At 41.5% G+C, this 22174-nt stretch overlaps 1 protein-coding gene across 2 annotated transcripts in view; it reads right to left on the bottom strand.

Moving 5' to 3' along the window:
* The window catches only part of LOC114664190 (raftlin-like), a 252705-nt gene extending 235188 nt beyond the window's left edge, over positions 1–17517 (bottom strand). Inside the window, exon 1 of one of the 2 annotated variants that reach the window (XM_028818201.2) lies at positions 17054–17517. The gene's annotated coding sequence lies outside the window, so the exon portion shown is untranslated. The remainder of the gene's footprint in view (positions 1–17053) is intronic. The other variant, XM_028818202.2, reaches the window with a different exon arrangement.
* Positions 17518–22174: the final 4657 nt, after the last annotated feature.

Below are 22174 nucleotides of genomic sequence, written 5' to 3'. Positions count from 1 at the left end.
TCTCACGATAAAGGTGTATGAGGGTGTGAGATACAAAAAACACAAATCAGTGCAAACATTGCTTTGGAATAGTTTGGGTATTACCGTGTGGTCACGTGGGCACAATACATAGAAAAAAAGGCAGTGTGCTCCGTGATTAATCTCTCAGGTAGGCATTATAATGTCTTGGACCAATGGCGTGAGTTTTCTGCATTCGACCTATACGACAGACATTATAAAATACCAGAAATTATGAGGTAACATCAACTCTTGGCTTATCCGAGGGAGAACTTATCCACGTATATACAGTACTTATTATATTGTCAGAGTCTGCTACTATGACATTATTAGGATGCAACCTCATATATTGCATTTTACACACACATTACTTAAACTAGAGGGAGGTAACACACAGCTCATGGAATGCAAACCACAAACTAGACATTTAAAAATGTAAAATAAAAAGGCAATGTTGCTAAGAGGCTGTGCTATATCTTACAAAAATGTAGCCGAGGATGTTAGCCGGGGTGTTCTGCTTTTTAGATGAAGTGAATTTTTCTCAAGGCCCCAAAATGTCCAAAAGGAAGTGGTCTAGATAGCAAGTTAGAAGACCTAGGACTGACTAGCGTTGAGGCCGACGCAGCCTACACAGAAGCAGCTCAGTCAGTGTCATCTGGATTAATCTGTGATATTTCAGGTGAAAAATGCTAACGGTAGTAAAATTACCACAAATATTGTAAGTGCGAGAAAATTTCTGTGTGCATTCATGACAAACTTGCATCATGTCATGTTCCTGCCAGGGGGGTTCAAAGTCTTGTTTCATATAATGTTTGTTCATTTTAGGTTTAGGTTTAGGTTTAGGATTCTTTATTTAGTCATGTTTACACAGGAAAACATGAAATTTGCCTTCTCAGTTGCATCTAATAACAGGTAACAGACAGAATGAAATAAAACAGACAAAATAGAAATAAGAAAGGTTAAGGTAAGGCAGTTAGATAAAACATATTTAAACCAAAAAAAACATATTTATATCAAAAAAACATATTTATACCAAAAAAAAAAAATATTTATACCAAAAAAAAAAAAATTTGGTGCCATTTATTTAATGTTAATGTTACTTTTGTTGATTATGTGCATTTTTCTTTGCCTTTGATCTTCTATATAAGCTGCCTGCGTTATGTTCCATGTGTTTTGTGGGTGTTCCCCAACTGCCAATCACCACCAAGAACTGCCCTCCTGCCTATAAATCTGAAGGGTCTTTCACAATTCCTGGGCGTTCATTTCAAAGGTGCCTGAGAGTGATACCTTTACTTGTGCCTTTTTCTGTGTTTTTGTGAATTACTGGATTTTCGACCTGTTTGCTAAGTTTTTGGCCTTGCTCTGTGTTTCTGTGGTGAGACCTTGTTCGCCTGCATTGCCTTCTGTTTTAGACAACTCCATTTTACCTTTTATTCTCTAGGGAGCTTCATTTTGGAAATAAACCCTTATATTTTATAATGTAATGTGTTTGTCCTTGTAATAGTTTTATCCCTCTAGTTGGCATTTTTGGAAATACTTTTTTTAGTGCTTAGGGATTCCTAGTCCACCACAGTTCCTACATGATGATACTTCACCATGAATTCTGGGAGTGTCTATGTGATATCATGAGCTCCTTCTGCATGTGTGGGATATTCTTCATTGCAAGCAGCTACAGTCCACTTAAACCATTTGTAATCATCCTACTTGGATGGGCACAGTGCTAGGTTTGGTGCATTATGGGGGGCCTTTTTGCATACCAGCCCAAAATGCTTGTATTTCCTAACATAAGGGTTATACCAAATAAAGACCAATTTATATATCCTCTTGTGAAGCCAGTTTTCATGCAACTTGAACCATTGCTTCTATAGCCAACTATTTTTTTTTTTGGAGAATAATGAAGGCCATACTATAAAGATCTGCATAGTGAAAGGCTCATATTTGATTTAGTGAAACAATCACTTGCTAATTGAACAAAGAGAATAACCATTGCATCGTAGCTTGTAATGTCTGCAGCAAGGAAATGCTATTGGGAGAGGGCCAGTCAAAAGATGGCAAAGTTCATTCAGCATTTGTGAGTGACATCTGTTGGGATGAATTGCTTCAGAGGGGGATATACCATGTAAAGACTGACAAAAAAAAAGTGTTAACATGCTTTATCTGTTGTGATGGAACAAATGGGGTACAAGGGACTACTGGTTCACTGCCAGGAATGGCAAAAGCCTAACGAGCCACAAAGATAAAGGGACAGGGACCAGGAAATGAAACCTTAAACCAAAAACGAGCGATGTCAAAACAGGAGGACAAATGGTCTTCCACCAAAACCCAATACAGACTAAAAGAACTAGCCAAAAAGTTGTTAATGGGATATTTAAAATGAAAAGCACAGTAAATAGCTCTAGAATTGAATCCACAAAGTTGAACAAGGGTGAGAACACAGTGCCAGCTTAACACATTGTCTGCTCAACCATTTATGTTTTAGGTCCCGCAGTATTGATCTGTGCATTTATGATAAATAATGAAATCTATCAAAACTTGTAAAAAAATGTATTAGAAAGCAACAGTTTTATTATTACCTGAAACTCTGTCAAAGATGTAAAGCAAGTAATAAATATTTTATTTTCACCAGATACATGACTAAAAGTCATGGCAACATGGCACCACGCAGAGCTCAGGCTTAGAAGTACATGTGTTGCAAGCATTGCGTATTTATTTGCACTCTCCACACATCTTGCACACAAAACATTTGGTGTTTGTTGACTGTTTCTGTTTAGTGGGAGACAGAATGTCCACTGCTATGCTGTCATGAGTCGGGCACCTTCTGATGAAGAAACGTCTTCAGGGCAGCTATCTGCATCAGCACCAGAGCCTACAAGTTCTACATCATTCAACTGATTGTCACTATCTTGATCTCTGTCATTATCATCAAAATATTCACCTTGCAATAAATCTAGTAGTTTCAGAATATCCGCAGCTTTATACCTTTTTTGTGACAACGTAACTACAGACTGTCTATTTATAGCACTATTTTCCACAAGCTGTACTAGGCCACTGAGACACGGCAGTAAGCTGTCTATGTCTATAGTGGCTGAGAAACGAGTGGTATACCGTATTGACAGGTTCAGTGACATACGACTTAACTTGTACCTCGCGTTCAAAGTGTTGAATAACATTGCCCTGATGATTTCACACATCACATTTTCCAGACGTGCAACTCTAGAAAGAGAACAACACATCTTGACAGCTGCAAATCATAATGGCGGCACCCAGAATGGTGCTACAGTAGAGCAAAAATATGATGCTAGAACAAAACCACAAGTCTTTACACGAAATGTAAGTGAAATTAGAAACTACACAATTCATCACGTGGGGGGAATAAATACAAGGTTTTAAACAAAATTTACTAAGCCAAAAAATGAATAAATAAATAATAACGTACAGAGAATCATAACAATGAAGACATACCAGAAAGCAACATTAAGTAGAAAGAATGGTACCAAAACATCCTCCGAGAACAAATTCTCCCAACCATCCAAGAACAGTTTGGTGATGAACAATGCAGCATGATGAAGCACAGTGTCGTAAGGCAAAAGTGATAACTAAATGGCTTGTGGAACACAAAGTCGAAATTTTGGGTCCATAGCCAGGAAACTCCCCAGATCTTAATCGCATTGAGAACTTGTGGTCAATCCTCAAGAAGAGGGTGAACAAACAAAAACCCACCAATTCTGACAAACCCCAAGCATTGATTATGTGAGAATTGGCTGCCATCAGTCAGGATTTGGCCCAGAAATTGACTGACAGCCTGCCAGGGTGAATTACAGAGGTCTTGAAAAAGAAAGAAGGGCCAACACTGCAAATATTGATTCTTTGCATAAACTTAATGTAATCCTCTTTAATAAAATCCCTGTGTGTGTCCAGGTGTCCGTGTGTGTGTGTCTTCTGGTGAAGTGCGCATGCGCGGGACACGGTGCGATGCACGATTTTACTGTCAGAGAAAGTTAGAGGCGTTTTACGGAAATACAAACCAGTATTACTGCGAGAGGAAATTAAAGGTACACAATACAGTGACGCATATTACAGCCACATACAAGCCAGTATTACTGTCAGAGGAGATTAAAGGCATATTAGCGACGCGCACGCCTGTATTACCGCCAGAGAAAATTAAAGGTATATTACGGACGTACAAGCCAGCGGACGTACAAGACAGTATTACTGTCACAGAAAATTAAAGACACACAATACATGGCGGCAGCCCACGAAGAACAGCCAGCTCAGCAAGTAAACATCAACAAAAGAAAGGCTGAAAGAAAGAAAAATACGACCAACAAAAAGAATGAGGTCAAAGTCCCTTGCCATTTAATATAGACTGCTCCTACTAATGTTTATGTACTACTGTTCTAGCGTCCGTTATTGTAACGGGCTAAATGACTAGTTGTCAATAAAAGCCTTTGCAACTTATGAAATGCCTGTAATTACACTTCAGTATACCCCAGAAACATCTGACAAAAAGAACACTGAAGCAGCAAACTTTGTGAAAACCAATACTTGTGTCATTCTCAAAACTTTTGGCTATGACTGTAGGAGAAAAAGTACCAGCGGGGAAACTCGTGAAGACACAAAGAGAATGTGCAAACAGTACATGCAAATCGATGGTTTGTTGTAGGCCTGTAGAGTTGAAAGCAGGTTTGACTTTTTGTTTTTGAGGCCTGAACCCGTCTTTGAGTTTGTGATACCAGAAATCGTAACATTACCACAAACAGGATGTGGCCAAGTGCAGGAATGGCAGTCTGCCGGAAGACAATTTGGGGCTCTAACTGGGTTGTCATGTTAAATAAGTAACAAAAATAAACAAAAGAAATGCTCCTTAGGAATTGTTGCCTTTGACTTTGTGTTGCAAATTACAAAAGTAAATCTTGGCTAGATTCATGAACTGGCTGTGCAGCCACCAATATGCCGCTTCCTGCCTGGGCCAAATGCTGCTGGAGAAACTCCAGCCCACCTATGCCCCCGGATTGCACTAACTGGTGGTGTTGGAATATTCCATTATGCTTGTATGCTTCCTGTCAGGTGCTGCTCTTAAGCACTCTTTTGAGTTTTGTCATGCTCCATTGTATTCTGTTTCTTGGCTGACTGCAGGAGATGCAGTGTACAGTAGGCTCTCCTGGGTAATAATGTGAAGCAAAGGCACAGAAGCTCTTGAACAGAATAATCCCCAGGTGTTACTTTTGCAAAGGTTTATGAAGATGTATTTTTACATGGTGTGAGAATGAAATTGTTATCTGCCTCTTAGAGCGTACGTGAGATGTAAGTGTAGCAAATACTAATCAGCCACAACATTAAAACCTGCTGCCTAATAGTGTGCAGGTCCCCCCCATGCTACCAAAATAGCTCTGACCCGTCGAGCCATGGACTCCACAAGACCTCTGAAGCTGTCCTGTGGTATTTGACGTTTGCAGCAGTGTGTTGTGAGGTGGGGCTGTCAGGAATCAGACTTGTTTTTCCAGCATATCCCACAGATGCTTGATCGAATTGATATCTAGGAAATTTGGAGGCCAAGTCAACACCTTGAACACTTTGTCATGTTCCTCAAACCATTCCTGAACAATTTTTGCATTGTGCCAGGGTGCATTATCCTGCTGAAAGAGGCCACTATCATTAGAGGATACAAAAGGGTGTATGTGGTCTGCAGCAATCATTAGGTAGGTGGTACATGTCAAAGTAACATCCAGAAGTTTCCCAGCAGAACATTGCTCAGGAGGTCACACTGTCTCTGCCAGCTTGCCTTCTTCTCATAGTGCATCCTGCTATCATCTCTTCCGCAGGTAAACAACAAATATGCACCCAGCCACATGATCCCAAAGGAAATGTCATTCATCAGACCAGGACACCTTCTTCCATTGCTTCTTGGTCCAATTCTGATGCTCACATGTGCATTGTAGGCAGTGGATAGGGTCAGTGGGGGCACTTTGACCGGTCTGCAGCTACGCAGATTCATATGCAGCAAACTGTGATACACAGTGTGTTCTGACACATTTCTCTCATGGCCAGAATTAAGCTTTTCAGCAGTTTGTACTACAATACCTCTTCTGTGAGATCGGACAAGACAAGCTAACCTTCTCTCCCCACATGAGCCTTGGGTGCCCATGACCTGGTTGTCCTTCCTTTGACTACTTTTGGTAGGTACTAACCACTGCATACCAGTAACACCCCACAAGGCCTGCGATTTTGGAGATGCTCTGTCTCTCTGCCAATCTGGCCCTTGTCAAAATCTCTCAGGTCCTGCCAATTGTTCCTGCTTCCAGCACACCACCTTTAAGAACTGCATGTTCACTTGCTGCCTCATATATCCCACCCCTTGACAGATGCCACTGTAATGATATAATCAATATTGTTCACTTCACCTGTCTGTGGTTTTAATGTTGTGGCTGATCGGCGTACAGTCTTCAGGCACTAGAGTTTCCATAAAACATGACAGCTCCATTTTTCCAAATTAAAGACAATCCAGATCCTGCATCCCATATGTGCCCGTTTGTGATGTTAAATACTGTAGGCATGCAGTTGTTGTTCTGCCGTGACTAATGCTTCTCCTTTTCCTTTAGTTTTATAATGAAGCTCTTCCAGTACTTGGAGGTAGCACTCCGTTGTTTGGGTGGTGCCTCACAGACCCAGAGATCTGGATTCAATTCCCAGGCTGCCCTCTGCTGCGTGGAGCCGGCCTGTTCCCCACATGTTTACAACTGTTATTTTGCACATCCTACACATGGCTGATATCTCAGACCTGGCCTGGTTTATGTCTTTGTGCCCTGCGGTGAATTAATGTCCAGTCGAGTGTCCATTCCTACTGCTGAGACAGGCTCCTGACCCCCATGACCCTGCATTAGAGGAAGCAGGTTTCGACAATGGATGGATGGATGGATGATCATGTTACTTATGAAGAAAATTGTATATTAAGGAATAGAACTCTGGAAAATGTGCAATTTAAAAAACCTTTTAAATGTCTAACTCTCACTTGTCTTAACGGAGAGCTGTTTTGGAGTTTTTATAAATATTTGGGCAGAAAGCATCTTCCTCATCGTTGTCAAAGGGGTGAAGGCCTTCTTGGATGTTAACCTGGCTGGCTCTGTCTGTCCAGTCAAGATGTGTGATGCTCACTTGAGTATCGTGGTCATCTCAACCAGCTCTCTTTGCAGAGATTTTGCTTCCTCAGGATAGGTTCCTGGTTCTTTTGGAGCTGAGGTTCTGTGCTCCATAGCACTTTTACGGAGTTTAGTACGGAGTTTGGTGGATTTGTCCTGCAGCACATCACAGCAGACTTGAAGTGTTAAATACCAATAAAAGAAACACCTATGTTCCTGCTCTTCTAGGAATGCAAATTGCGTCTACGTGTCATCTCCACCTACTTGCACGTGTTTCCACACTGACTAGATTGTATGAACATTTATTAATAGATTTCAGCAGGTCTTAAAATAAAAAAATGCCTTTCCAGAGTTGTGAGAAAAACGCTGCTGCTAATGTATCTTCAACGAAACGATGCTCAGTTGTGTCCAACGACAATTTATTTCTTGTAAACTACGCAAGGAGTTCCTCAATGGCCTTTAATAAGGCTCTGTTTTTTGACAGCCCCCCAGCATTGATTCTCTTAGAAGGCAAGAAACCCCCCTCCCACAAAAAAAACCTTGTAGGAGAAAAAAAATGGAAGACGTCTTGGGAAGTGAAGTTCAGAGAGAGACCCCCATCCACGTAGGTTCGGCATTCAGTGGGTATCAAAAAATGGAGTAAATACAACACTCAAAAGGACCACTGAATTTCCTTTCGTATTGTAATGGATGGACTGGCGTTCCAGGTGGGACAGACCCCATTCCCTTACTTGGCTGAAAAGCTGGTATAATAGATGGCCAGAAAATGAGGTGTGACATTCCCACTCCCATCCAAGAGGCAGGCATGGAGGAGTACTGGGGCAGCTGGGGCACCCAGACTGACATGCCAGCAACAGTGGAAGGGGCTCGTTACCTGGCTGGGAAGCCAGCATAATGGACGGATGACCACAATGTAGAGGCACCCTGACTGCGATGGTTACCGTTCCCTTCCAAGGTCAGGAGGCCAAAGGGAATGTGGCACAGTGGGAGACTGCCTCCCGTGCACAGGCCATACCCCCATGCACTAGGGGATAGCATACCCTTGTCTTGAGCCCCTGTATGGATGCTCACAAGGCAGAATAGGAGTTGTGGCCTCATAGGGCTACCCTGTTCGGTGGGGGGCCACCAGGGAGAGCTAGTGGGAGTTGAATGCCCTGCTCCTGGGTGGTACTGCCTGACCCAGCAGAGCTTCCAGGAGACAATGGCTTGGGTGCCAGAAGTACTCCTGCAGGGTTGGGTTCAAACGAGTGCCCTCCACTTTGAAGCAGGGAGTTGGAGAGAAGCTGGACAACACTCGCCTGGTAGGAGATGTTGTATTGAGAAATGGAAAAGAAGCCTGCTAAGTGCTGGGGAGCTGTCAAAAAACAGAATTTCTTAAAAGCCCACTGAGGAAACCCTCGTGTGTGACTTTGGGCTATACAAGAAATAAATCATTGTTGTTGTTGTATTCAGTTAAATGTGTGTAGTTGAGTCATGTCTAGGGTTTGGGACTCTGCTCTGCCCCCTAGTGGTCACAGTATATTTTTATAACTGATTAACCAGCCATCAGCCCCAGACTTTGTCACAATACGTGAACTTAATTCCTGCTGTACAAAACACTTAGATGTGGCTCAGTGGGTGGTAGCTGGACCCCAGTTTGGTTTCCACTTTTCTCTGTGATATCTGCATGGTCTACACGGACTTGTCCTCTCCTATTTTCAAAGACATGCAGTCAGGCCGACTGACAGACCTAAATGACCTGGGGAGCATGTGTTTTGGTGTGTCCTAATATAAAGTGATGTCCCATCCAGGGCTGATTCCTGCCACACTACTGGGGTTGGCCCCTTAGGATCCCATACTGAAACAAGCAGATCCATAAAAACAGTAGATGCATTTGCTCCCTTTACTAATGGAATGAATATTCCCTCCTGAATTATTATCACATTTGAAAGGAGCAAAGATAAAAGTCCTCTTTCCGCAGTCTTAGGATTGATGTACAGGTTGACCAAACAAACCCATAAATAAAAGACAGTAAAGCACAGGAAGGATAATCATGTTGTTTTTAAAAGATTGTCTGCTCAGCTCTCAACACAAATCGATTGGAAAAATTTCTCTACCAAATGAGACACTCCACACTCTACTCCCGAGAAAACTCCCATAACAACAGAAAAGGGAAAAAATCAAACTTTAGGAGCCAAAAGTGCCATTAATGGACCAAGAGAGTCAACTGAGGAGATACAATCAGGTGTAATGTGAACAAAAGAAAATGTTTCATAGCTGCAGCCTTGACAGATTTAAAGGCTGTGGTGAAACCTCTTTGACTCCAAACAGAAGTCACATTGAATTCTTCGAAGGTGATAACAGGCCACGGGGAGGTGCAGACAGAAGTCCATTTGGACCACAGTCAGCCTGCACTCTCAAGGTACAATCTTGGATGAAATGAAATACTTCACAAAGGATATTTGAGGAATGAGCTCTCTGAGAGTATAACAGAGACTTGGACTAAGGCCCGTATGTAGAATTACTCCTTGGAATTGCACTAAAAGTCTCTCTGGGATAAGAATTTCTCTTACCTCAGAGTAGTAATGAGAAGCACTCCCAGCTTGGAGTGAGAGCTCACGGTTAAGAATAAATGGCGTCACAACTTCACAACACCCCTGGCTGCTACATGAAACTGTGGTTTTCTGATATTAATGCTAAGGCTGCACCCCATAGATGAGGAGGATGATCATAATAATAATAATAATAATAATAATCCAAGTACTAGTAGTAGTAGAAAAAGAAGAAGAAGAACAAGGGAAACATAATATGGTAGGATTTTGCATTAAGTTGCACGTAATTGTTGCCAATTCGCTACAGCATCAAGAATTAATAATCTAATAAACACTGACATGGACATTCCAAGACACACATACACACACACACACACAGAATGCTGTGTATGGCATAATTTTGGGCACATTTATTTAACAATGAATGCTCCAGGGATTGTTCCTCCCTTGAGTCATAAGTTTACTGGGATAGGCTTCATCTTCCCCACAACCCTGCTCAGGATAGGGCAGGTTTAGAAAATGGATGGGTGGTTGATCCACAGCCATACTTTCAGATGATTCACCTTCCTGTTGTTATGGCCACATAAAACTCCTTGTAAAGTAATAATCACTGACACTAGCCAGAGGTCATGGTCACTTTTCCAGTGTCCTGATCATCTGCCACTGTGCCATGTCTCTCTCTCTCTATGATTAGCCCCACCCCCCCACCCTCTGCAAGGCTCTGTTTATGACCTGGAAGTCTTTGTCTGCCTTCGTGAACTTTCCAGGACTTGTAAGGAGTTCACAGAATGCAGAGCTCAGTGTACCTGTGTAACATTTCACTGTCAATCACCCATCCTGCTCCGCGTTTCTTCAGGGTAACATACTGGCTAGTATAATACAGTTTGTACCCATGAGCACCTGTGATACTGTGATCTTTACAATGATCTTTACATCTGTGCCGATTTGCATGAATGCAGCTTGCTTTAACATTACCTCATGTGGTGTGGTTGGGAAATGTATACATCCGCGTATTACTTCATGTGCTGTAAGGGCGTTCAGCGTTTGGTGCAAAATTTGAGAAATGCTAGGTTGTGACATACCCAAATCATCACTATTGCAACTCTCATTTCGGCTGACAGTGCATGGCTTCTTCACATGGAAGGAGTGATCACGTAACATTGAAGATTTGTTCTGAATACTATTCTCTATCTGTCAAATCAATATCTTTTTACAAGTTCATTATTTTCCAGGGTTCTCAAAACAGTCAGCCTTTCCCAGGATGTTTGTGCCAATCTCTGCCTGACTGTCATCTTCTGGTAGCTCCTAGAGAGTTAGGGCAGCTCATAAGTTCTCCTAAATCCTGGTGAAGTTAGGAGGAGTTTCCTAAATTAGGAAAATTAATAAAATGTGTTTTATCCAAGTTCTAAGGAGACGACCAAATTTACATCACTCTGTGAATTTTGAGCCAGTGAGGAAATTTGACAAATATGGCATAAGTCTGAACAAGGAAACTGGAGATGGAAAGAGATATTTAAGGCGTCTGCCAGCCTGGAGGAATACAACAGGTTAGGCCGACACACTGAAAATACATTTGGAAAAGATTGTAGGGAACAACGCAGGACACATGGAGCAAGTCGATTAATATCCTAGAGGTAGATTACTTGATGTTAAATGCTTCATGACAAAAATTTAAAAGTTAGGTAAGCTGAAAAGCTGTCAAGTCGGTTAAAAACAAATAACAAAAAATACAATATTTGTATTGCTAATCTAACATTCTCAGTTGTATGGAATCTGATTCAGAGTTGCAGAGATTAGAAATCTATCTGTGATTGGCAAACAAGGTCAAAATTATTGAGTACACATCAGTCTGGGGGGCTTTGAAACAGGCGTTACAGAAGAAATGTGATCATCATAAGTGAAGAGCTTCAAACCAAACAGAATGCAAAACCCGCGTATCTTCCCTTAGTTACGAGAATCTACCAAAGCCACTATCCATTAGACAGATAGTCACAGAGAGTCTTCAAATGTCAGCAGTAGACAGCAGTTCTTAAGGAGGATGGCAGCTCTACCAGCTAGGAGCCACACATGAAAAAAGTCTGGTTTGGCATCACCAAACGCCATTAGCGTGAGTGAGTGGGCAAGAAGGGGCATTAAACCTCAAACCAACCCTGACTTGAGTGGCAGTCCACCACAGGGCTCACACACACTACATTAGGGGGTAAATTTGAAATCACCTTTATATGTGCTGGAGTGGATGAACTGGCATGCCTTACCTGGCCAGAAGGCCATAATGTGTGAATTTCCCATTGGGATTAATAAAGTATCTATCTATCTATCTATCTATCTATCTAATGGGTGAACAACATACCAGGAGAAGCAATCCAACCAGAATGACTAACACTTCCTATTCCAGTCAGTGCATTCGTTCCATAATGGATGGACTGGGACAGTCTATCCCCCTACACAGTAGGTGTCAGTGCCTCTCTGGCACGGTCTCAGTTTGGACACCCACAGGGTATCATGGGACCTGTAGTCTAGAACGACAAACCTGTTGGGGTCCCTGGGTGCTGCCAGAGGTCACTGCTGAGAAAAGTTCTCCCTACTTTGGGGTGCTTCCTGGCACCAGAAATACTCCCAGGTCTGCCTTATCCAGATGAGTCACAGTCAGAAAGAAGAGGATAAATCTCAGTTGGAGGAGCAGAAGGAGTGAGGAAAGGAACCTGTAGAAACGTTGGTTGTGCTATTTTGGCCATTGTCCACTTGTATTATTAAATAAATATCATTTATTTGTACTTGGGACTGTGTTTAGTTGAGTTGTGTCTGATGTTCGGGTGCTGGTGCCATACACTGAAATACAGTGGAACCTTGGATTGTGAGTAACTTGGTCTGCGAGTGTTTTGCAAGACGAGCTAAAATTTTTTATAAATTTTGACTTGATAAATGAGCAAGGTCTTGTAATATGAGTAGTCCATATACGCTTTGTCTGTGATCACAACTGAGCTGATGGAACTTCTCTCTTTCTCGCTGCGGGATTGTGGGAAATCGTCTCCCATTCTTGGGCTCAGTTGGCGTGCCTCACTCATTTAGTCAACATCCATACGAGCGTATACTGTTTACTATAGCATTGTGACCACGTGTGTATGTGTGCTGTGACGTGTGAGTCCCTGTCATGCTCCCCAAAACACGAAGCTGAGTCTCAGTACTTTAGCGACACCAGTTTTATTCAGCTTGATACAGAAACAAGCGGTTATTTATTGTAGCGGGATCTGCTACTCTCCTATACACAGACACAGCAGTCAGGCAAGGTCAGAACCAGGTTAGTGGCCAAGTAATACTGTGCCCTTCATTTATAATTTCCTTGTATCACCCATCAATGGCAGGTGCTTATAGCATGACTGCGATCTTTTCGGATTCGTTTTTACGGCAAACTGCTACAGCCCTGGGAGCCTGCAGTTGCTTCGGACGCTCTTGCGTGTGTCGTCCCATTGGGTGGAATCCCAAAAGAGTTTAGAAACTTACTCACACCAGCTATGATTCTTTTCAAAGGTAAAGTGCAGGTTAATTTGTTTTATGTATTTTTACTTTATATTTTGTATTAATCATTTTTATATGAATAGTTTTGGGTTGTGGAACGAATCATCTGAGTTTCCATTATTTCTTATGGGGAAATTCGCTTTGATATACGAGTGCTTTGGATTGCAATCACGTTTTCCAGAATGAATTATGCTCACAATCCAAGGTTCCACTGTACCTCCTTTCAAACAGACTATCATGCCCATTCTCCATAAGGGTTGTGCATGCTATGTGGGACAGACAGGCGTCCCAGCCAGGATGGAGGTTGGCTTCCGGACAGAATGGGAAGCTTCAGCAGCTGCCCAAAGTTATATTCTCCCCTCGTACACACGGTGGCAGCATCCCACTGGTGGGACCCTTATAGGAATATGATAATTGTAGTCCAATGGGACTGTTCTTGGGTGCTGCCAGGAGGAACTACAAGGGATTGATACGACCTCTGCAACAGACCTCCGTGTGACCTGGAAGTGCTTCCAGTATACAATGCTGTGGTCTGGTATAAAAGGAGCTGAGTTTCCTGTAAGGACAGTCCGAGTCAGAAGAAAGGTTTCATGGGAGGTGTACAAATTGTGGAAGAGAATTTGAAAAACGGTGGAGGTAAAAAATAAAGATCTTATATTTGAGCCTAGGACTGTGTTGTGTAGTTGTGTTTGGTGGGAAAGGGGGGGTTTGGGGGGCTGCTATGCCCCCTGGTGGTCACATGTTGTACAGTAGGTTAGGTGTATTGAGTAACTGGCACACAGTAAAAGACAAATGTTTGAAAGCTAACTAAAAATAAATATGAAGAGTTCAGAGAACTTCCCATAGTCCTAAAAACCTCCATGTCAGGTGAATCGGTTTGTGCCTTGTGATGCCCTCACGTCCCCTCCACAGTTTGTTCATACCTTATGCCAGGTACTGCTGGGGTGGGCTCTAACTCCTGTGACATCTGGTTTGAAAGTGAATGGATGGATATAAAAGTACGTTATGGTGCAGATATATTCAAAATATTCATGACTTCATCTACAATGGACTGGCATTTCCCAGGGCTGCCCCACGTGACCCTGACTTGCATTAAGAGGGTCTGAGAATGTATGCAGGCATGTAATCATAACTTTGAGCAGGCCATTTACCATAGAGCTGTGTAGATTAAATGGATTTACATTTCAAAATGGCAAGTTAAGCGTCCATTTAAATCATGACATTTGTAAATGGAAGGTAGTGTTATGTTGGCTGGCAGACCAAACACAATTTACAGGCAGGATCAGGCCAGCTTCTAGGAGAGGCAGTGAACTTTCCAGAAGAACCTCATCTTTTCCACAGAATCTGGGAGGGCTTGGTAATCCTTAAAATTGGGCATTGCAATTACCATGTGGCCTAGCATTCCAGTAATAGGAGGCCTATGTGAGGGTGGCATCCAGGAGCATGGAAGGAGGTAGAGGAACCAACAGGTCTGCAATAAAATCTGGAGAGCAAGGAGATCCTGCATACTGAGCTGCAATGAGTGTCTGGAGTAATGAGAAGCCATGTGCCAGAGAGGAGATGCCAAGGAGTCAGCCTCACGTCTGATGTGTGTGTGGACGAGTCTCTGTGCCGTCTCTCCATGCACGTGTGTGGGATAAGTCGAGGTCACTCATCACTTGCCCCTGTGTGTATTTGCTGTTTTGGAGATGTTCCCTGTGGCCCGTGACAGTGGGGAGGTTTACTAAGCGCCCAAGTGTTAAGCAATCCCCCGTTCTTAGTAAAACAACAAATAACATTTCTTTGTTTAACGGGCTGAACCACTCATTCTGTGTGCTGTCTTTGTCTCTCCGTCTCAATATTTGTTACAATGCTTTCATTTTGCGTCAGCTTGTTGGAACAACTGATATTTTGCCCAGAAACACTGCTGAATGAAAACACCGCTTTGGATGGAACCATACGATTTTAATTAATAAGGTGGTTAAGGAGAGTGCCAGGATATTTCATGTAATCACTGCAGACAGAGTTTTAAAGGCTGAAGGTTTCACCAGTGCTTGCGGCTGCAGTAAAAATGACTCCACATGCTCATCTAAAGGAAACAAGCAAAAAACTTTTAACAGTTTTGTTTTTGTTAGGAGAAAGCTCTTTACAATTTACAATGTATTCTGTAACCATCGCAAGAGTGACCATTAGATCACAGACGCCTCTGCTCGGGATGGCTTAAAAGGTCAGGTGACGTTGGAGCACAGGGTTCAGAGAATTGTGCAGGGTTACAGGGCGAGTAGGGATCGACCCTAAGACTGTGCTTTACACTCCAAAGCCCTGTCCCCGAGGTCACACTGCCCAATCTGCAGAGCAGTCCTGGTGGGAGCACGTCAGGCTGACAACTGCAATGTAATAATGGGAGCATTAGCCGACGCAGCGAGAGGAGTCATTGGAATTCTGTTTTATTTTCTGTGTATGTGTAAGTAATTCAGAAGTGATTCAGATTTAGGCTGTAGAGAGGAGCACTCACACAGAAAAACTCCATCTTGAAAATCACACACACACAAGTGTATTTTTGTCGCTCACAATCCAGATATTATAACTTCAGTTAAATTTGAAATTGCAGATGTGCTCAAAGCAGACGGTCATTGAACTCCCCCTGGCAGGTCAGTCACCTGTTCATTTGATAAGAGAGCCTTGCAGGTTAGTGGACTGTACCACAGTGGAGTTAAGCATAAAGTATGTTAGCATTCAGAGAGTAATATGGAAAGGGGGTGGGGGGGACATAAGTGGGCAACACAGCCATAAAATGCACACAAGCAGCAGCGGAAAGTGGAAAATGTAAAGAACAAAGCCATGGTGAATGATTTCGTGGAATGCTGAAGTTCCCCACCTAAGGCACAGGAAAAGGCAAGCTGCTCAGAAATTGAGGTCCTGAAACCAAGCCCAGCGCTCGACTTTCCTGGAATTTCTCTTTTTTGTTTTCTTAATCTAAAACAACAGTCCTTCAAAAAAAAAAAAATTCATATACTTCCCTAAATGTGATTCCATTTACCTCACGGTGACTACGAAATGGCACGTGTAGAGAGCAGCTACTGAGAGACCAGAGGTGATTTCCGTTCTTTTTAGGAGTGAATACACCTTCAAGCAGACCAAAGCAACTGCTAGCTCACAAACAGAGCTCTTTGAATGTTGAAATGCAGACCAAGACATCACACCATATACTGACTGACGGAGGAGGAAGGTGCAGCAAGCCAGATCCTCCTTGTCTGCTGTAAGACCGCACTTCTCAACAGTGAAACCATCAGGGCAGGCAGTTTGAAATTATAGAGAAACAGAAATGTGTCATTAAATTAATCTATGAAATGAGGCCTAAGAGCGTGGAAACCTTTCGGCGCCAAAGTAGTGTCTCGTTTTAAAAAGTGAGGACTTGGGTGTGGGTTACACTAGTAGACCACAACTTATGAGAGTTCTTATAAAACATACGTATATATCTTCAACCTGCCATCCAAAAACAAATCAGTGAGCGTACAAGCACATACGCTAAGATGTTGCAAGAAAAACAGACACAAAGGAAGTGGTTTCCTTCCCTTTTCACTATATGCAATAAAAATACTCTCACAAACGTATCAACTTTTTATCAATGTTTGTAAAAATGTACAACATCACTGTCACATATTAAAATGATATTTATAAAAAGATAATATTTACAACGTCTAACTCCATCACACAAATTAAAACACTCACACTTTGTATGACAGGTCTGAATGTCACCCCAAATATCTCCAATAAGCAACAGGTAAATGTTTGCAACATTAAAGGTTTAGAAAATATTACATTTTGCCATCTTCCTGTATTACTATTTATTTTTCCTTTGCACAGTACAATTTTGTGTATTGCAACACTTACCTTTTAAAAGGATGCTTTTCTTGTTTTTAAACTCTCCACTACTGTTAAGCAGCTACTTTGCCCAGAGTCTGCTGAAGACATTCATGATTTCCAAAGAGCTTCTCTGATAATGAAAAATGAAAACGAATCCTTTAGATGTGTAAAAAAAAAAAAGGTAGCTAAAATGAGTTCATGTAATTAACACACACGCACACATATATACTGTATATAGCAAGTATTATCTAGTTCTGCTTCCTTTTTCACTTAAGTCATGCTTAAAGTATGCTGCTGTGCAATTCTGCAAGCGTAGAAAAAACACATCCTCTTGACGTTTACACTGCTTGTTCTGTCAGTAGGTTTCACTTAAAAACTGCCTGCAATAAAAATCCAGACAGGAAGATTAAACAAGAGCTGTTTTACTTCCAAGCAAGTGAAAGTCAAATGGGAAGACGCGCTCATCTTAACCACTAAGAGAGTGCCGAGGAAAAAGAGAGAGAGAGAGAGAGAGCTGAAGAGAGGCAGCTAGGAGGGGCCAAAAAGCCAGCGCTCTTCAATGAAATCTATATTTTATAAAGCCCAGACGAGGCCCCCTATAGTTTAAATCTATTATTCAGGAGACATGCAAAAAAAGGCCAGTCAGTTTCTGAAGCACCAATTAAGGTTTAGCATCTACTGTACAAAAATTCAGTTCAAAAGTAGTGACCTCCAAAAACTCCTGCCAATGATATTTTGGAATAACAGTTGATGACTGCAGTAAACAGAAAGTCTAATAAAACAAAGAAGATCTTCACACTAAACACTTCCCTATAAAAGACTAGTTCTAGGGTGTTGTACCGTGTTAGCCATTATTATGTTGCCTGAAGAAGAGGCCTGAGTTGCCTCAAAAGCTTGCATATTGTAATCTTTTTAGTTAGCCAATAAAAGGTGTCCTATAAAAGACTGAAATGAAACAGGTGGGTTTGAGAGTAGGTTTCATAATGTTCTTGCACAATGTTCCACAGATCCATTAAATTAGGACAAAACTAAAATACGAAGGTTGTACAAACTGTGCAAAATGCAGAAGCAAAGTTCCAGTGTATTTATAGTGTCTGACTTGATTAGGAATGTCTAAATGTCCAGGTGTAGTACACCTACTGTGCCGTGAGCGCCACTTCCGTTTGCACCAGAACAGCCTGAAATCAGCAGCACATAAACGTAACAAGGCATTAGCAGTCCACCTCAAAGTTGCTGGGTATTAGAAGGATCACACTGCAGTCTAAATCCAAGCATTCCCAAATGGATTTCGGCCCAATGACTGAAGAGGCCACCATTGTTCATTTCTTTGTTCATAGATCTAGTTTTGGGACTTACTGAGTGGGCAGTATCCTGATGAAAACGTCTTTTGCTGGTTATGTTCTCGTCTGTTTTCTAACGTTGTTCTGGATATCCTGTAGTATTCCAATGTTGGTTTGCTTGTAGCAGGGTCACTAGTGTGTATGTGCAGTGTGGTGTAGCCGTTAAGGCTTTGGACTTCAAGCCCTGAGGCTGTGGGTTCAAATCCCACTACTGACAGTGTGTGACCCAGAGCAAGTTACTTCATCTGACCTGTGTTTCAACTGGAAAAAAAGAAATTCTATCATAAATATGGTAAGTCGCCTTAGATAAAGGTGTCAGACAAATATGTAAATTCATATTTTTAAACATTTGTTTCTGGTTTTGCCAAATGCAGGTAATCTCATATTGTCTTTCAGCATCTAAAATGGCTTTTCTATAATTCTTTGAACAGGTTTTTTGTTTTTTTGTTTTGTTTTCATCAACCAATGGGGGATTGTTTTTTCTGCTCATGAGGAGCTAGTCGTTGTAAGCAGGCACTCGCAGTTACTAGAGAATATCAGATGAGCAAGGCCGGTTCTTGAGTGCTATACATTAAGGCCTTCTTGTAGCTCCTTTCATCAGCCACATGCTTCTCCCTGTATTACTGCCGCTTCTTCAATCCAAATGACTTCATGGCAGAATTTGTTTCTTCCTCATACATTTTCATTTGGTAATTTTTCATGTCTGTCAAGTAGTAACAGAATACAAATGCAACAGATGTACTAAATCTGTCTCCTGGCATTGTCTCTTCAGTTTTCTCATTATTGCAATTGCTCAACATGTTTCTGTTTATATTTGGTATCTTTGCTGGTGAGGACGCTGTTAATTTATGAAACTTCTGCAGAAGCGTTATTTATAATGATGCCAACGATTGTTGGTCAGTGCTCAGGCAGCATTGCAAGGCATTACATTATCTTGTGGCACTTATTTAAAATGGGAGCACACAGCAGTCAGTATCCAAGCATTACATATTTTTTAAAAAGCTATAAAGACTTACAAACATTTTGGTTGGTTCAGACAGGTTTTCTTCATGACTCATGCTTTGATTACACCTCAGCCAGGTCTAATTGTGCTCTCCATCTCCTGGCTGATTCCTCTTCCACTCAAACTCTTGCTCCTCAGTCAGGTGTTAATAAAAATGGAGGATTCTCAGCCCCCCATATGTCAATAATTATTCAAGGCTCTGAAGATTGTAAAAGAATTTGCACAGTATCAAAGGAAGGCTGAGATATTCACTGACTACATTAACTGCTAAGGTAATATGAAGTCTGAAATTAAATCAAAGTCATTATTAAATTATTTATGATGGCAGAAACAGCAAAAGAGCTGTTGAAAAGAAACACACTATTTAAAAATGTTTAATTTCGTATTCATATTTCGTATTTAAAAACGTATTCAATCAAAATTTAGATGATTAAAACAACTGGGAAAATGATGAACATGTGTCAGAAAATCTTACCTTCACCTGTTTGGGACAGATCTATTTCACAAAACGTCTATTAGCACAACATCACTCATAACTAAGTTGTTAACCCCGTCAATGTCAGCTGGATTAGGATCAAAGATGTGGAAATGCAAAGGAAAGAACAAACACAGTCAAGAAATACACACTCCAGTTTATTAGACTGTCACAAGTGATTACAGAAAATGAAGGCAGAATGCAGTGCAAAACAAGGGCTGTCAAATCATTTCAACCCAGCAACGCTCTCCTTCAGATCCTGAAAGTACCTCTGATTTTAGATTCAATTAGTGTTTAATTAACGTCACCATCTCAATATCTGACTGTGCTTGGCACTTCATTCCAGGAGGTGACACCTACAGGATGATAAATAAAGCTGGCTGACTGACTGAAACAAACAGGACTACTTTATCAGAAAACATCACATAATAAAATTTTTTCCTGCAAGAATAGCAATGAAGGAACTCATTCAGAAGTCCCCAGTTCAGCAAATAAAGCACATAAAAGTAAGTGGGAGTTTCAAGTGGCAGACACAAAGTCCTGCTAAGGGTACAAATGAAGGCAGATTAGGAGCTAAAGAATCATCCTACAACTCGGTACTAGTAAGGAATGCAGTAAGGAACTTAGATAGATAGATAGATAGATAGATAGATAGATAGATAGATAGATAGATAGATAGATAGATAGATAGATAGATAGATAGATAGATAGATAGATAGATAGATAGATAGATAGATAGATAGATAGAAACTTTATTAATCCTGAAGGAAATTCCACAGGTACAGCAACAGACATGAAAAGTTGAAAATCTATGTATAACAGGAATTAGTATGTTAACAATGTACAAATACACACCTGTGCAGGCATCCCATCCAGAACACACAAGCTTCCTTACCTGGATGGGAGGCCAGCCCATTGGTAGCTCAGATGGAAAGACAGGGTGTTCACTACCTTAGCCTTTAAGATGATAGAAGATGCCAGTTTGGAACTGGGTACACTGGCAGGGTCAGACGGAGGATCAATACCTGGCCAGGAGACCAGTGTGATAGAAGATCCAGGGGAGACAATTGGTTAAGGCTACATGCTCCCCTAATACATTAGGTGGCAGCATCCCTGAGTGGTGCTACCTGTACAGACACCCTCAAGGCATGATGGGAATTGTAGTGCCATGGGGCAGCCTTGTTGGGTTCCAGGGGTGCCGCCAGAGAGTTCTGTGTGGGTCTGTGATTCCTACTTTCTGGGACTTCCACTTGACCTCGCAGTGTTATCATCAGGCTATGCCCTAGCAATGAAAGTATTCCCGGATTTATGATAAAGGAAGCTGTTCAGTCTCATCCAGGTGAGTCGGAGTTGAGAGAGGAGCTGGACAACACTCGCCTGACAGGAGTGGAGGAATAAGAGAGAGAGAGAAAGGGGGGAATAGAATATTTGTGAAGACCCAACATATAACAACCTTATTGTAATGTACATTGGTTAACAGAACTGTTTTGTTTGAACCTGGGACTTGGGTAGTGTGGTTGTATTTGGGATTTGGGGTACTGCAGCTCCCCCTACTGGTCACAAAATATAACAAGAATTATCTATACATTTTTTAGCAAAGCGTAGGTCTTTACTAAGTGCAAAGTGATAGAACTGAACATACCTGTTCTGTCAGCCCAGAGGCAGATACACTTTTTGAGCATGACCAGAAGATGCATATTGGAAAACAAAAGGATTTAAGAGCAAAAGGAAATCAAAGCCACAACAAAAGGTCAAGAGAACAAGTAAGAGGTCCGAACTCAAAGTAACACACAACAGGTTTTGCACAAGACTTTTTAAGAGTTTTGTTATTCGCAGATCAGATAAGGAAATGGCTTCCCAGCCATCCTTTTATCCAGTCACGTCGATTAAGCACAGGTCATGACCTCAGGGTCCACGCCCCCAGAAATGTGAGAAGCAGACCTAACGACAGGATTAGAAAATGGAGGACTTAAAATGGAGTCCAAGACATTGCAAAACAAAATATGACATCTGAATCATCAAAAAAATTCAAGCAAATAAGAAAAGGAACAGAATCCTCAACCTCAGTAATCGCAAATATGAGTAAAAAAGTATACTAAACAAAATTTAAAAGCAAGTCATAACCATACCTATCTGTTATTGCACAGTATTTTGGCCCAGAATATTGCACATAGTGCCATTGTTTGCCGTGATGTCTACTAGATGAGTTATTAAAAATTATTTCCACTCTGAAAAATGAACACAAAGTTTAAAGACGCAATGTTTCAGCTGGGTAGTCACCATTCAGGTGTGTTTAAGGAAGTACAGACCACAGTGGGATCAGTTTTCTC

Source organism: Erpetoichthys calabaricus, chromosome 13, assembly GCF_900747795.2.
Source record: "Erpetoichthys calabaricus chromosome 13, fErpCal1.3, whole genome shotgun sequence".
Lineage (NCBI taxonomy): Eukaryota > Metazoa > Chordata > Cladistia > Polypteriformes > Polypteridae > Erpetoichthys > Erpetoichthys calabaricus.
This window is presented reverse-complemented; position numbering and strand designations above follow the sequence as displayed.